This window comes from Mastomys coucha, unplaced genomic scaffold (assembly GCF_008632895.1).
Source record: "Mastomys coucha isolate ucsf_1 unplaced genomic scaffold, UCSF_Mcou_1 pScaffold11, whole genome shotgun sequence".
Taxonomy (NCBI): Eukaryota; Metazoa; Chordata; class Mammalia; order Rodentia; family Muridae; genus Mastomys; species Mastomys coucha.
This window is the reverse complement of record NW_022196893.1, coordinates 34,573,904-34,588,143: the sequence shown is the minus strand read 5'-3', so window position 1 is coordinate 34,588,143 and position 14,240 is coordinate 34,573,904. Positions and strand designations below refer to the sequence as shown.

Sequence of the window (14,240 nt, the reverse complement as noted above, 5' to 3'; positions counted from 1 at the left end):
GCATATGGAGGTGAGAGGTCAGCTTCTAGTGGTTTCATTTTTTTGAGACAGGATCTCATTCGTCAGAGGTTGCCAGTGACCTAGCCATAGCATTCATCTCTCTCCTCGTCCCCATTGCTGAGATGGCAAGTGTGTGCCGCTACACCTGGCTTTTTACTTAGCTTCTAGGGATTGATCTTAGGTCCTCACATGTGTGTGTTGAGCGCTTCACCAACCCAGCCATCTTGGCATCCCTGGCTGGGCTTTCCTTCTGAAGCCTCCCAAGTGACACTACTAGCTGAGCAGCAAGCATTTGAGATGTGAGCCATGAAATTTCAGATTTAAACCATGCCAGTGGGTCTCTCTGACTTCAGTGAGGAGTGTAGAGTGTGTGTGTGTGTGTGTGTGTGTGTGGTCAGGCAGGAGGTCATTCATGTCCCCCACTGATTCCTCTTCTGGGTAGTTCCCCAACTCTACTTATACCTTTTCAGTTATTTCCCCACCTCAGAGTTGACATGGTCCCCTCAGTTGACTTGCCCTCATCAGCAATGTCCCTCCACCTCATCCCTGCACCTGACTCTTCAATACCTTTTGGAGCTCATCATCAGGTTGAAGGATGGCCAGTCTCCATCTCATGCCTCAGTGTCAGCCACTACTGGCATTATTAGCTTTGGGAGCATTGCCTGGTGAGGGAGATGCTCACTTTGTTTTTGGCTGTGTATGTGTCTGCAGAAGTAACTGCAGGAACAGACTGGAGTCAGAGCAGGAGGCTGAAGGAGAGCCTGGATACACCAGGTGCCTGGGGACAGGAGGTTGGGGTGGGGTGGGGTGGGATGGGGGAGGTGGTTAGGAGGATGCGAAGGCATAGGGGAAAGGAAGTGATAGTCCATTGTCTCTCCACCACAGCAGGCTGGAGTAGTTTGGTTGAAAGCAGGCTTTCCTAGACTGATCACCAGGCTTATGTATGCATGTGTCTGTGTGTGAGAGCACACACTCACCTCCAGAGACAGTATCACACCAACATTCTTGTTGCTTCACATTTTCTCACAGGCAGTCTGTTTGATTTGTGAGCTGCTTCCAAGGCAGATCTCTAGTCCTGTAGCAGGAGACTCTCTTTCACACCAGATAGAAACCTTCTGTAATTCCCCAGTACTGATGGAAAATAGTTAAGACTTCCAGCAGGAATTCACAGCTTTCTCTGATCTAGTCCCAACTTGCCTCCTTATATAGTCTTATCAAGTATGAAGATGAAGACTCCAAGGAAGACGAATTATTTATATTTGCATTGTCTCTGCCTGAGTGGTCAAAGTGACACTCAATAGCTGCTGGTTTGTGCCTGTCTCTCCAGGAGGCATAGGGACAGGGCAGAGGAGACATTTGGTGTTATTTCTCAGGCTACCTCCACCTTTAAAAAATACTTTTTATTTTATATGTGGATTTTTTTTTCCTGAATAACACGTAGTTCCTAGAGCGGCCAGAAGAGGGCGCATGATCCTCTGAAACTGGAATTACAAATGGTTGTGAGCAGCTATGAGGTTACTGGGAATAGAATCTGGGTCCTCTGGAAGAGCAGCAAGTGTTCTTAACTGCTAAGCCATCTCTCTAACCCCTCTCTAGCCCTGGCTGTCCTGTGACTCACTGTATAAATCATGCTGGCTTCAAACTCACAGAGTTTCACTTGGCTCTGCCTCTCAAGTGCTGGGGCTAAAAGAATGCTCCAATATGTTTAGTTCTCCCATTTTTGAGGCATGGTCTTGCTGTGTAACCCAGGCTAGCCATGAACTCCTGATCTACTTCCCTTTCTCTTGAGTGCTGGGATTACGGAAGCATGTCAATATACTTGGCACAGGAGGTTTGTTTGTTTGAAAGAGTCTCATGTAGCCCAGGCTGGCCTTGAATTTAATATATGACTTAGGATAAACTTAAACTCCTGTTCTGCTTCTATTTTCCAAGTGTCAGGGTTACATGTGTTTATCGCCACACCTGGCTCATGCAGTGCTGGGCTTTATGCATGCCTTTGACTGCTCTTAGGAATTGGTGTTTTGCATTTGGAGAGGGAATGTCCTTTTGCAAGTTGATGAGGAATGTCTCCTCTCCTTGCTGAGCTTTAGAAGCAGGGCTCCTATTAATTTCCATTTCCCTGGCCTGCCATGATGCCTGGCATCTGTGTGTATAACTGGCCCAGAGCCTGACTACAGAGGAAAGCATCCTGATGAATTTGTTTGTTCAAGTCCCTGCCTTGGTTGTCTCTAGCTCTGTAATCCTGAGCGAGCAGTTTCTCTTCTCAGCTTTGCAGTTGTACCATAGGTGCTTAGGCCTACCTAAGAGATTTTGTGTGTCTGTGGTGGTAAGACTAGAGACAGGCCCAGCTGCAGACTAACACACAGTGACTTCCTCGAGGGAAAAGAAGGTTAAGTGGTAAGCCATGGACAGTGTTGAAATTGAGTTGGGTGGGTTATGGATCCAGAGAAAGTAGGTGAGTGTGAATTCTAGGCATATTCACATGAAATGAGGATACTTTCTTATTGCTTATACTTTCAACTTATTTATATTAAAAAGGTTGAGAACTAAACTAGGCTTGGTGGTACATACCTTTAATTCCATCACTTGAGAAGCAGAGGCAGGTGGATCTCTGTGAATTTGAGGTCACCTTGATCTATATACTGAATTCCAGGACAGCTAGGACTATGTAGAGAAATGCTATTTCAAAAAGCAGACAGACAGACAAACAGGGGAGCTTAACTCTCACACACACAGTACTACAAGGACACCAGTATCTGAGTTTTGTCTGGTCCCCTCCCTCTCAACCCCCTTGAGTGGGCTCTACTTTTGTTTCTCTTCCCCTTGATAACTGCTAGGGAGAATCCACACTTCCGTCCCTTAAGAACTAGCCCTGTGACTTGGCATCAGGCCTTCTCAGGGTCCCCATTGGGATGCCTGGGCTGCAGAAGCTCGGCAAGTTTCCAGTGGGCGCCTCTGGTGAAGTCTGCTACTGCTGCTACCTCAGGGACCAGACTTTCCCATCACCCTGGGTTCCCATACTTCTGTCTTCCGGCCCAGAGCCAAGATATCCTGCCTTCCATCCACGACCCTGACCTCTGGAGCCCTTCTTAGCCTGAGAACAGGCTCCTTGTTTTATCACCCTTCTCTGAGAATACTGAGGCTGGAATTCTAAGAGATCAGAAAAATTCTTCCAAAGTGTGAAGGGGGGGGGGTTCTCCTGAGCGAATGAGACCCCATGTTACATTTCTGCTTCTGACTAGCCCTCATTTTCCCACATCACCCCTGGGAGAGGAGTTGTTGGAAGCTACAGAGAGTAACCCCAAACTTCTGAGCTTCACATACCTTGCAGACAGAAGATGTTCCTTACAGGGAGCTGAGGGGGAGTGAGTACATGTTCAAGGCACCCTAGGGTCTTGCCCCTTACATCTCCCACTCTCTTGTAGTTCCTAAGGATCTTGGATATATCCAGAGACCCAAGGGCAACTGCCCCTCAGTCCTGCTCTAGAGAGAAGAGGAGAAAAGCCATGGGAAAATCCCTAGAAAAAAAAAGTTAAGGAAGGGTGGTGGCTCCCTCCTTCTAGCAGCCTAATAAAATCCACCTTTGAAGACAGGCAGAGGAACCCAGGGGGTGAAGTTGAGGGCAGAGGAGGGTCTGTGGTTGCTGGGGGCTGAAATTGCTCTTAGTGAATCCTGGCAAGATCCCAAAAAAGAAAATGCTAGGGCTCTGTAAGTAAAGTTTGGCTGTGAGCATGAATATCAGAGCATCTCATCTTGAGTAGGTGTGAGGGCCCCAGAGGCTGGACCTGAGTCACACATTTCTTATTTTATGAGATCTTTGCTTACAGGAGACCCAGAGAGGGAAAATACCCAGGCGGAGTCACACAGCATTTGTGTGTTCCTCATGGTTGGCTGGGCCTGGCTTTCTCCTGCTCTCTTTTTTCTTCATATACATTTAAAAATACTTTTTTTCTCCACTCTCAACAAATGCTATGTTTATTCCAAACACTCTTCCTCCTCAATAGTTACCTGTGAACTTTGACCCCAGGAATCCACTTTGAGGAGGGCACTTTGAGAAAACAAGATAGATCCCCTTAACTCCCAAAGGCTTCCAGGCGGCCTGCTAAATTGCCCCTTCAAAGGAAAATTAAAGCAATGTGTGTTTTATGGAGTGTTTTCTTGGACTGTAGCTAGGGTGGAGTTATAGGCTCAGGACTGAGGCATGCCAGGGTGAGACACCTGGACCAGCAGAGCCCAACACGTCTGCTTCATTCCCTGGCACTCCACTTCCTGTCAGAGTAGACAAGCCCAAAGAACCTATTTCCTGTGGTATTTCTTCTCTCATGAGGAAGCCCCGGGGAGCGAATGTCCCCTCTGGGGCCCCACCTCTTGGATTTCTGAGACCACATTGCCAAGGTCTAAGCCTGGGATCTATAACATGTCAGGGTTTTTCTGACAGGCTGCCAGGGTAGAGAAAAGAGGACCCCTCTGTTTAGGCTCCATGCCATCTTGCTCTTGGCCCTGCACTGTTTTCTCCTGACAGTCAAACCAATTTTTTGTTTCTTTCTTTGTCTTTTTTTCTCTATTTTTGGCTTTGTGACAGGGTTTCATTTAACCCAGGCTGGTTTGGAATTTGATATGTAGCCAAGGATATCCTGGAATTTCTGATTCTCCTACCTTTACTTCCTGAATGCTGGGAATATATGCTTATATCACCACACCCATCTTATAATGTGGTGAGGATTGAACCTAGGACTTCAGGCATTTTAGGCAAACACTTTACCAGTTCTTCAGCTCCTTGGTCCATATTTGTTGTGGGATTTAGAGTGAATCATTTTGTTTTTCTTTTCGTTCTTTATTTCCAGGGAGGTCTTGTTGAAAAGAGGATCTAAAGTAATCATCTTAATAGAGTGCCCATGACAGATGAAGCCACTGTCTGCTTGTTATGGTTTTAATATGAAATATTGCTCCCCCCCCAGGCTTGCATGTGGAACCAACTGGTCCCCAGCTGGGGGCGCTGTTCTAGGATGTGGTGGAAACATTAGGAGGTAGGGCTTAGATGGAGGAAGGCAACTGGGGCATACCTCTGGAGAGTCCTGTCCTGGTTGCCATAAGGTGAGTGAGTAACTCTGTCCTCTACATCATCACAGCTATGATGCTCTGCTTCACTAGATACAGTGTTGCCCCAGCCATTCATAGCTAAAGACCTGAAACTGTAAGCAGAGACATGGCCCCTGAAGCTGTTCCTCAAGGCATTGTCCCAGTGACAGGAAACCCAACACTACCCCAGATGAATTCTTCATTGTTCAACTAAGGGCAAAGGCTTGTCTCAGGGAAAGAGCCTGGGTAAAAGAAAATCTAGGTTCTGATTCTGACCCAAGTCTCTTTCTGGGCCTTAGTTTTCCCATGTCTAAGACATGGAGCTGGGATCTGTGAACTTCAAGGCTCCTTTAGAGGTAGGTGAAAGCCTAGGTAAATGAGCGCAGGACAATGATAATAGCCAATGTATATGGCCCCTAGGAAGTGCTGTGCATTTTCCATAGGCTGTCCTATTTAAGATTCAACCACATGATTACATAGCATTATGCAGTTGCATAGTGAGTCTTGTTCTCCAGAAGAAAAAGGCCTATGAGGAAACTAAGGCACTGAGAGGCTAAGTAACTGAGGCCTTCATATTTTGTTTTGTTTTCTTATTTTGAGAGAGGGCCTTGCTGTGTAGTTCAGTCTGATTTTGAACCTGAGGTCCTCCTGCTTCAGCCTCCTGAGTCCTGGGATTGCAAGCATGTGCTGCCATACCAAGCTCTAAAAGATGTCTTCTTGGAGGAGAAGCTACGAAGGAAAGCTACGAAGAGGGACTCCAGGAAGCTCTGAGGGTTCTTGGCCACAGCATCCCATGTATAATGCTATAGAAGATCTCTTCCCTGCTTCCACAGTAGCACACTTCCCAAGCATCAATGAGGCCTTAGGTTCAACTCCAAGAACTGAAAAAAGAAAGGCTTGTTCTTTAGCCAGGTGTGGTAGCACACATCTCTAATCCCAGCACTTGGAGTCTTAGGCAAGAGGATCATGGGTTTGAGGCTGGCCTGTGTTACATAGTGAGACCTTGTTCTCCTGAAGAAAAAGTCCAAAGCCTTGTCTGTCTCTGATCTGCCCCTGGAGGCCCTGGGCCAGGAGCTGGAGTAGCCTGGCCTACAGAGCCCTGAGTGCTGCTCCTACCCCACCCTACGCCACACACAGTTCCTCTTCTACTCGGCACTCAGTGTTGCAGCCGCTTCTGCAAGGCTGGGCTGCTTGAACTCTGTGTTGGATTAGGCTTCTTCCTCAGAAGACAATTTATGGCGACATGTCGAAGACTCTGTTTTAATGAAGTTGCAAAAGTAGGTTAATGGGCTGTGGGTGTTTTTCATCCCCTCCCCCTGCCCCATCTCCACCCCTGGGCAGATGAGTGATGTATCTACCAGTAAGAGGCAGAGTTGGATCCAGCCTGGACTCACAAGCTCACACATCCATCCTTGGCCTCTCCCTAGGCTCCTCAGTCTCAGTCATCTCTGCCACTACATAGGAGCTTGCAGTGTCTGGCCCTAGTCCCTCTGATGCTCAGATGGAGCGTCCTCTCCTGCCTTGAGGGAGGGACAGGTCATAAGGTGAGTGAGGATTCTGGAAAGAAGAAAGCTGGAATGAAGGAGAATGTGTGTCTTTGGACATCAGAGGCCAGGGTGTGTGAAGCTGTGGTGAATGCGAATGTCAGTGGCCTCGAATGTCAAGGTTAGTTTTGTTGGAGGAGGAACAGAGTTTCTGGAGCTCTTCCAGGTGCTGTTCCTGCCTCTTAGGTTCATGTCTTTACCTCCTGGTTCTGTACCTGCTGTATAGCTGTTCTTACCATGGTGCATAGGAACAGGAGGCTCTTTCTCTACCCCAAGTCTCCAGAGCATCCTTGCTCACCTCTGAATGGCCCTCAGCTTGCTTCTCATAGACTGTCCCTATGTACCTCCCCACCCAATCCCTGACCATACATCCATCTCAGGAAATTTGACAGGATTAAGCTGTGGAAAACTTTCCTGTTTGCTTGCCTGGATATTCAGTGAAGGTCTGTCATCCCTGGATGTTTGGGGTTTCCTGTAAGAAGGCTCCAGATCTTCCTCATGGGCTCTCCCTGTGTCAGGAATACCCAAGGCAGAAAGAGGGCTCTTAGTAAGACATGGGAGCTCAGAGCTTGCCTGGGAACACATAAACCTACCCTGGAGGATCTTGGGTAACCACACCTCTCTGCCTGGTCCTTCCACACTGCAGAAAGTCAGTTTGTTCTGCAGTCACCCAGGGCAGCAAGGGTCCTTCTCCAGTTTAGGACCTTCACAGCTGACGAACGAGGCTGTGGACTGCATTTTGGATTTGGACACTAAGGCAGGGTAGAACATGGTCCAGCTGCCTGGCTATCTGGCAACTTCATTTCCCACCTCCCTTGGACACCTTTGTCCTCCTTTCCAAGGCCCCTTGCTGTCTCCTGCCATTACAAACTCTTCTCCCTAGAGATCTCAAACATTGCCTGCAACTGAGCACAGGCTGCTTTGGATGGGCTCTCCTTCCATGCTGTCTTCTCATATCACTCCTATGCTTTCTCCCCAACCCAGGTAGGACTTCACAACTTTTCCTGGTCCTTGCTCCCACTGAGTGTTGCTGGAGGTAAGGCATGGTGTGTTCATAGAGCACCTCTGGGCTGGTGCAGGACTTCAGTTTCGACCGCAGGATCCAGTCAGTGCTACCTTATCAGGTGGTCCCAGGAGCTCAGCAGGAATCAGCTGGGTCAGGTGAGATTGGTAGTGATATTGGCATCTCTTTCCCTGGTCCCAGTTGAGGGGCTCCCTCACTTGAGAAGCTAAACAGGATTCAAGAGCAAGGCAAGTTAGGTATCTCCTGGGTATAGAATGAAACCCAGAATCATGCTTGTGTTCCCTGGAGCTTCTGTGGGATTTCCCTTGATGCAGAGGGCCAGGGTTTCCATGGCCACACATGCATACATATGAGGAGCTGTTGGGGGTGTGGGTTTGTAGGGAAAGGAACAGTAGTAAAGACATGGGTCAGGAGGAGCAGACCCCATGTTTGGTGAGAGAAAGAGACATCCAAGACCTGACTTAGGAATGGCTCAAAGGTGTACAGGGAGATACAAGAGAGTGGAAACAGGGCCTTTAATTCAGGAGGGTTGTGTGGAGGAGGAAAGCTGGCTTCGAACTGAGAATGAGAGGCATCAACAAAGGGAATTTCTGAGACCAAGGCAAGCACATGAAACTGTCAGAAGACTTTGGGATCCCAGTTGACTGCTGTCTGAGGGCTCTATCCTCCTTGTTTGTAAAGAGGAGATAAATGCATGGGATATTCCTGATTTTATTCAAAAAGCTCCTTCTCTGTGTTTGTGTGTGTTGTCTGTATGAAAATTATTCTACAGGAAGCTACTTGAGCCTGAGATTTAATATATACAAACACTGTCAGCTCATCCCTTCATGTGACAGAGCAAGTATTAATGTAGTTAGGACGGCACTCCAGCGTTAGGTCTACCACCATCCAGTTCATTTAAGGGGCCTCAGTTTCCCCTAAATCAATCTCATATGATAATTTATAAAATTCAAGGTTCTCATGAGTGTGGGGGAGATCATAAGTCCCAGGAGTCTCCGAGGACTATAGGGAAGGACAAGGGCTCCTTGGGAGAACCAAGGGCTTTGATGTGACTGCGAGTCTCAGTCTTTCTAGGCCAGACCCCTGGCAGGAAAATGGGCATGTAGCCAACCCCTTGCACAGCCTGTGTACCAAGGCTACATTCCCTTCTCCCTTCCCAATCTACTCAGGATGAAGGGGGGGGGGGAGAGGGGGTGGAAGCCCCCTCCCAAGTGGCTTTGAGCCGGAGCACAGCAATTACGCAGGAGGATTTATGTCCCTCTGCCTTTAATCGGAAACTCCGTGTCAAGAAGAAAAATCTGCACTGTCCTCTGGCCCAGCTTCCTGCTTTATCATTATTATTGCAGGAAGGTTGATTTGGAAACTTAAAGAAAAGTGGGGTTGGGGGTGGGAGCCACCCGGGAAGGGGAGGTGCGGGGCACAATAATGGCCTTCTTACTGTTGGCCCTGACTTGCCTGTCTCTATTTCCAGACCCTCATTGCCAGCAGATGAAGCTGTGGACTATGGTTTAGACTCCAATATCAAGGCAGACTGGAGCAGGGCCAGGGTGCCTGCAACCTCCTTGTTCCCTTCTCCTGGACACCTCTGTCCTCCACTCTAAGCCTCTTAGCTATCTCTTACCCTTCTCCTGGGAGATCTCAAACTTTCAGAGATGAGAGACCTTTATCATGGACCCAAGCAAATAAGGGGCTCTTCTGTAGCTGTTCCCTCTGTGTAAGGTGGTGGAGTAAGCTGTGGCCTTTTAAAGCAAGACCCAAGAACATGACAAAGGACAAAGGGTAAGGCAGAATCTGGGAGTTCTGAAGGGCAGGCTAGAAACCAGAGGGGCATTAGGAAGAGCCAGAGCTAAGTGTCCCAGGGGCCAGGACATTGGGAGTTGGGGGACACTGAGAAGGAGGGGCAGGGTGGGCAATCACAGGAGACAGCTAGGGTAGGAGGGACTTGCATAGAGAACCCAGGGCCATGTAAAAGGGAAGGAGAAGCCAGGGCCTGAGGGAACTCTAGGGGAGGGGAAAAGGTAGATTGACCAGAGTGAGCAGACAGAGGCTCTTACAAGGATGCTGTGAAAGAGTGTGTCTATTAGGGTAGGAGTGGCTGGAATCTACCAAGGAAGAGGTATTCTAGCAATGATGAAGGGGGAGGACAGAGACCAGAGGAACAGCTGGTGGCTCTTAGGGTCGGGGGCTTGGACCAAGGATGCTGGAACCAGTTGTTATGGTCTGTACTCTTCCCACAAAGAACTCTCCTGGCTAGTGTCTGCAGAGAGGAGCTTCACTTCCCTCAAAGCACCTTCTACTTTGGAAGCTGTCATCTGGGTGACTGGGAGAAGTGAGCCCCAGGAAAGATGGACCCCTTCAGTCTCCTTGCCCTCCAGGATCTCATTCCGACAAATGGGAAGAGCAAGGGCCAATCTTTGGGGTCAGTTCTCAGACACAGATTCTGTGTACACTTCTCAGGGGCCCAGGTTTTGCACCTACGGCAAGACAATAGCAATAGTTACATGTCAGGGTGTTACAAGGTAAGCATGAGTGTATCCAGCTTGTGAGCCTGTCTTTGGACAGTTCCTGTGTTGTACTAAATTTCTTTAATAGTATGCATGAGTCCTTCTCCTCCAGTCCTCACAAAAACTTTTTGAGAGGCTCAGGCAGCTGACATCCTCATGATAGAAAGCATAACACAGAGGATCTGGGTGACTTGCCCAAGGTCACACAACACATCCCACAAGCCAGATGAAGCCTGGGGGCGGGGTGCTTCATGACCTTCCTTTGGGTCACCTCCTTCCATGCAGCACTGGGATATGGGGTTAATTTTGGGGTATAGGAAGACTGGAAGCTGAGCCACTTCTGATCTTCCAGCAGCCTGGGCTCTGTGCCTCCTCCCCAGCTCCAAGAGGTTTTATAGCTGTTTATGAGCAATTTCTGCCCGTATATCACTGGAGATATATGGCCAGGCAAATATTAGGGACTAGAGTGGAGGTTTTAAGAGGCACATTTTATTGCTGCTGAAAGTAGGCATGATAGACAGTCCGTGGAGACCTACCTTCTCTCCTGCCTGACAGTGGCCGGGTGGTGGCAGCATGGACTGGGGTTCAGCTGAGAACCATCTGCCAGGCTTGAGTGTATGCTGGCATTCAGAGGTGCCCTAGTAAAGGGTTATACTCTAAGGATAGGCTATGTCTCTCAAGGAGTCATGAAAGTAGGTGTGGGTGTGGGTGTGGGTGCACATGAGGCCAGAGGGCACAGCCTGGCTTGGACAGAACTCTTTTCAAACCCTAGTGGAAAGACACTGAGTTCCAGAGGATTCCATTTACAGAAATGCAGATTAAATCAAGACAAGCTTGCTGGGGCCATGGTCCAGCTTTAATCCCAGCACTAGGGAGGCAAAGGCAGGCAGATGTCTAGGTTCAAGGACAGCCTAATCTGCATAGTGAGTTCCAGGACAACCAGGACTACACAGGGAAGCCTTGAAAACAAACAAACAAACAAACAAACAAACAAACAAAAGACAAGCTCAAGAGAGAACCCTGACAAGGCAGACCACTGGGGAAAGGCTGTTCCTTTATCTTCATTATCTTCTATGAGAGTCTTTAAGATTGTTATCTCATGAAGGAGAACCCCCCCCCACACACACACACCCTGTCCCAGATGGAGGTGGCTAGGTACCATGACCTCGTCTGCTCCAGGCTCCTGTTAGGAGACCCTGGAGGGAAATATCTACTCAAGCAGGCCTGCCCTGTATGGGCCACTCACGCTCGGGAACAGCAGAGGCAAGGAGAGGCTTCTTGGTTTGCAGCATATGGAGAGAAGATGTTCGGGGGAATCCTCATTCCTGATTTAAGCAGCTCCGACAGCTTTATGGTGCCTCCTTGAGTGAGCCCCCAACGTTGGCCGTTTAACTTTTTAGCGTCATTTAACGCTTAGGCTCCAGCCGACAGGCAGGCCTCTCGGCCCCAGAGGCAGATGCACTAAATCAGGACACTCTGAGGCCTCGATAAATAATTTTTACAGGGCACACAGCCCATAGATCACCAATGGGGGATGGGGAGGCTGTGATATTTCAACCAATCGTCATATGAGACTACCCCATGCTTTGACTCCAGATTGTCCACATGGCAGCTGGCTTTATAACAGAGGATCCCCTCCAGGGGCTTAGGGAGATGGGCCTTGCACAACCTATCACCCTCATGGCCTGGGAGTAAGGTATGTAAGTAACTCAACTTGAGGTTAGCCAATGAGCACCTGTGTCCTTACAAGCCTCCACTGCAATGGAACAGGGAGCTTAAAGCAAAATGCAAGAGAGGAAAAGAATAAACATCCTATAGCCAGAATGCCACTTTTCAAGTGATATTGTCCTGCTCCTCTGTCACTGTGGAACCTAAGGACTCACAAGAGACCAATACAGTGCATGCAACTGGAAGGAGGGCCATACCAGACCTGGCAAGGTGGAAGGGTGGCACTGAGATCAGGGTGAGGAGAGACCAGGCAGGCCCCTCAAGCTATTTATGTCTCTAGGGAAAGACACGATGGCAGAGACCCTGTTGGGAATATAGAAGAAGAGGTCCAGGTAAATAAAGGGATAGAAAAATGGATATAAGAGAGAAGATATGTGAAGATTAAGACAGAAAGAAGGGAGCTGGAGAAATGGCTCAGTGGTTAAAAGCACTAACTGCTCTTACAGAGGTCCTGAGTTCAATTCCCAGCAATCACATGGTGGCTCACAACCATCTGTAACCTGTAATGGGATCCCATGTCCTCAGAGCAACAGTGTACTCATATACATAACATAAATAAATAAATCTTTTTAAAAAAAGACAGAAAGAAGGACAAGGGGAGACCAGTTAGTTACTGTGCAGAAATTAGTCTTTCTCTGAGGCCCAGTGCCACGCAGGAAGAGAGAGCTGTGTCCAAGCTGGGCTGCCCTGCTGCACCCACCAAGGCACCCTTCTACAGTTCCAAGCTCGGGCTTCCTCATGCTGGGTGCCCCTCCCTCCAGTGCCCTTGCCCCGTCCCCTCATCTGTAAGGTCCTGAGATTTGCTGGGACACTTAATCCATATGGAGCTGATTCATTCCCATCTAAATCATCTCCGTGAGCTTCTTTAAGAGCCCTCTGATGTGCCAGCCACCATTGCTCTCCCCGGGCAGCAGCGGGCTGGGGGCTGCCAGTAAACAAACCTCTGCCGCCATCCATCCATCCTGGCTCTGGCCATCAGTCCTGCCAAGACCATTCATCTCTCCAGCTTTGCTCCCCACCTCCTCCAACCCTTCCTCTCCTGTCAGTCCCTCTCTGGGTTCCAACTCCTCATCAGGCCTTGCTTAGAGTCTCCACCTCAACTCCTTGTCTCAGGAGATGTTAAGAGGGTCTCCCCAGCCATCCCCCTTAGTGTAGCAGAAGCCTCATATTACTTCTGGTCCAGCAAGGTGAGGTTTTCCTGGTTCATTGCCTTCCAAGATGAGAATCGTTCAGTCTGATTTACTGTTCAACACTGATGTTCCAAGGGAGTTCTTTCTTCTGTCTACCTTACTGACATGTGATTCACATGTGATCATATGTCTGGATGGGTGTGAGGGCAAGTGATAAGGTTTCTTTCTTTTCATTTTCTCTCTCTCTCCATCCCTCCTTCCCTTCCTTTCTTCCTTCTTTTTCTTTTCCTCCTTTCTTTCTCTTTCTTTCTTTCTTCCTTCCTTCCTTTCTTTCTTTCTTTCTTTCTTTCTTTCTTTCTTTCTTTCTTTCTTTCTTCCTTCTCTCTTTCTTTATTCCTTCTTTCTTTTTGAGACAGGGATTCTCTGTGTAGCCCTGGCTGTCTTGAAACTTGCTCTGTAGATCAGGCTGGCCTTGAACTCACAGAGATCTGCCTTCCTCTGTCTCCTGAGTGCTGAGATTAAAGTTGTGTGCCACCACTGCCTGGCCAAGGTGATAGGGTTCTACTAAAGTTTTGGAGCCTCTGAGATTTGCAACATAGCCCTCTATGAGTCAATGTGGCATCTGGAGTACAAGTCCACTGACATAGACAGCTCTCTCCCTTCTTTCTCTGAGCAAAGTCCCACCCACTGCCAGAGGCACACAGTGGGTGTTCAGCATCTATGATCTTGTCAGTGCTCATGAGTGTAACATAGTGCTTGGGAGGTTTTCATTGGGATAAATGACCTGGGAGACCCAGCCTGGATCCCAGGAAGGACAGACTGCAGTACTTCAGTTCAACCAGGCTTGTAGTAAATGCACAAGAAAGTCTCTCTCATTTCTGCACTCCCTTAAACCTCCTGTTTATTTTTATTTTCTCTTTTCATTTTTCTTCTCTTCTTTTGAGACATGGTCCCATGGTATTGTCTAGACAGGCCTTGAACTCCTGAATATCTCATGATGACAGATCCTCCTGTCTCAGCCATCCCAAGTGCTAGGATTATAAGTGTGTGCTACTATGCTCCATTTATTTCTCTCATTTCCCCACTTCTCCTTTTTGTCTCTATGGCCTCAAACATGCTTGTTTTTTTTTTTTTTGTTGTTGTTGTTTTTGTTTTTGAGACAGGGTTTCTCTGTGTAGCCCAGGCTGTCCTGGAACTCACTCTGTAGACCAAGCTGGCCTCGAACTCAGAA

The 14,240-nt window shown here is 48.3% G+C and overlaps 1 long non-coding RNA gene across 1 annotated transcript; it reads right to left on the bottom strand.

The window, feature by feature from the left end:
- Positions 1–6,180: 6,180 nt before the first annotated feature.
- Positions 6,181–10,306, bottom strand: LOC116080754. Its single transcript, XR_004114592.1, has 4 exons — positions 9,938–10,306; positions 7,740–7,852; positions 6,438–6,636; positions 6,181–6,334 (listed from the first exon to the last, which is right to left on the bottom strand). It is a non-coding gene; the product is annotated as an uncharacterized LOC116080754 (long non-coding RNA).
- Between the last annotated feature and the right edge of the window lie 3,934 nt (positions 10,307–14,240).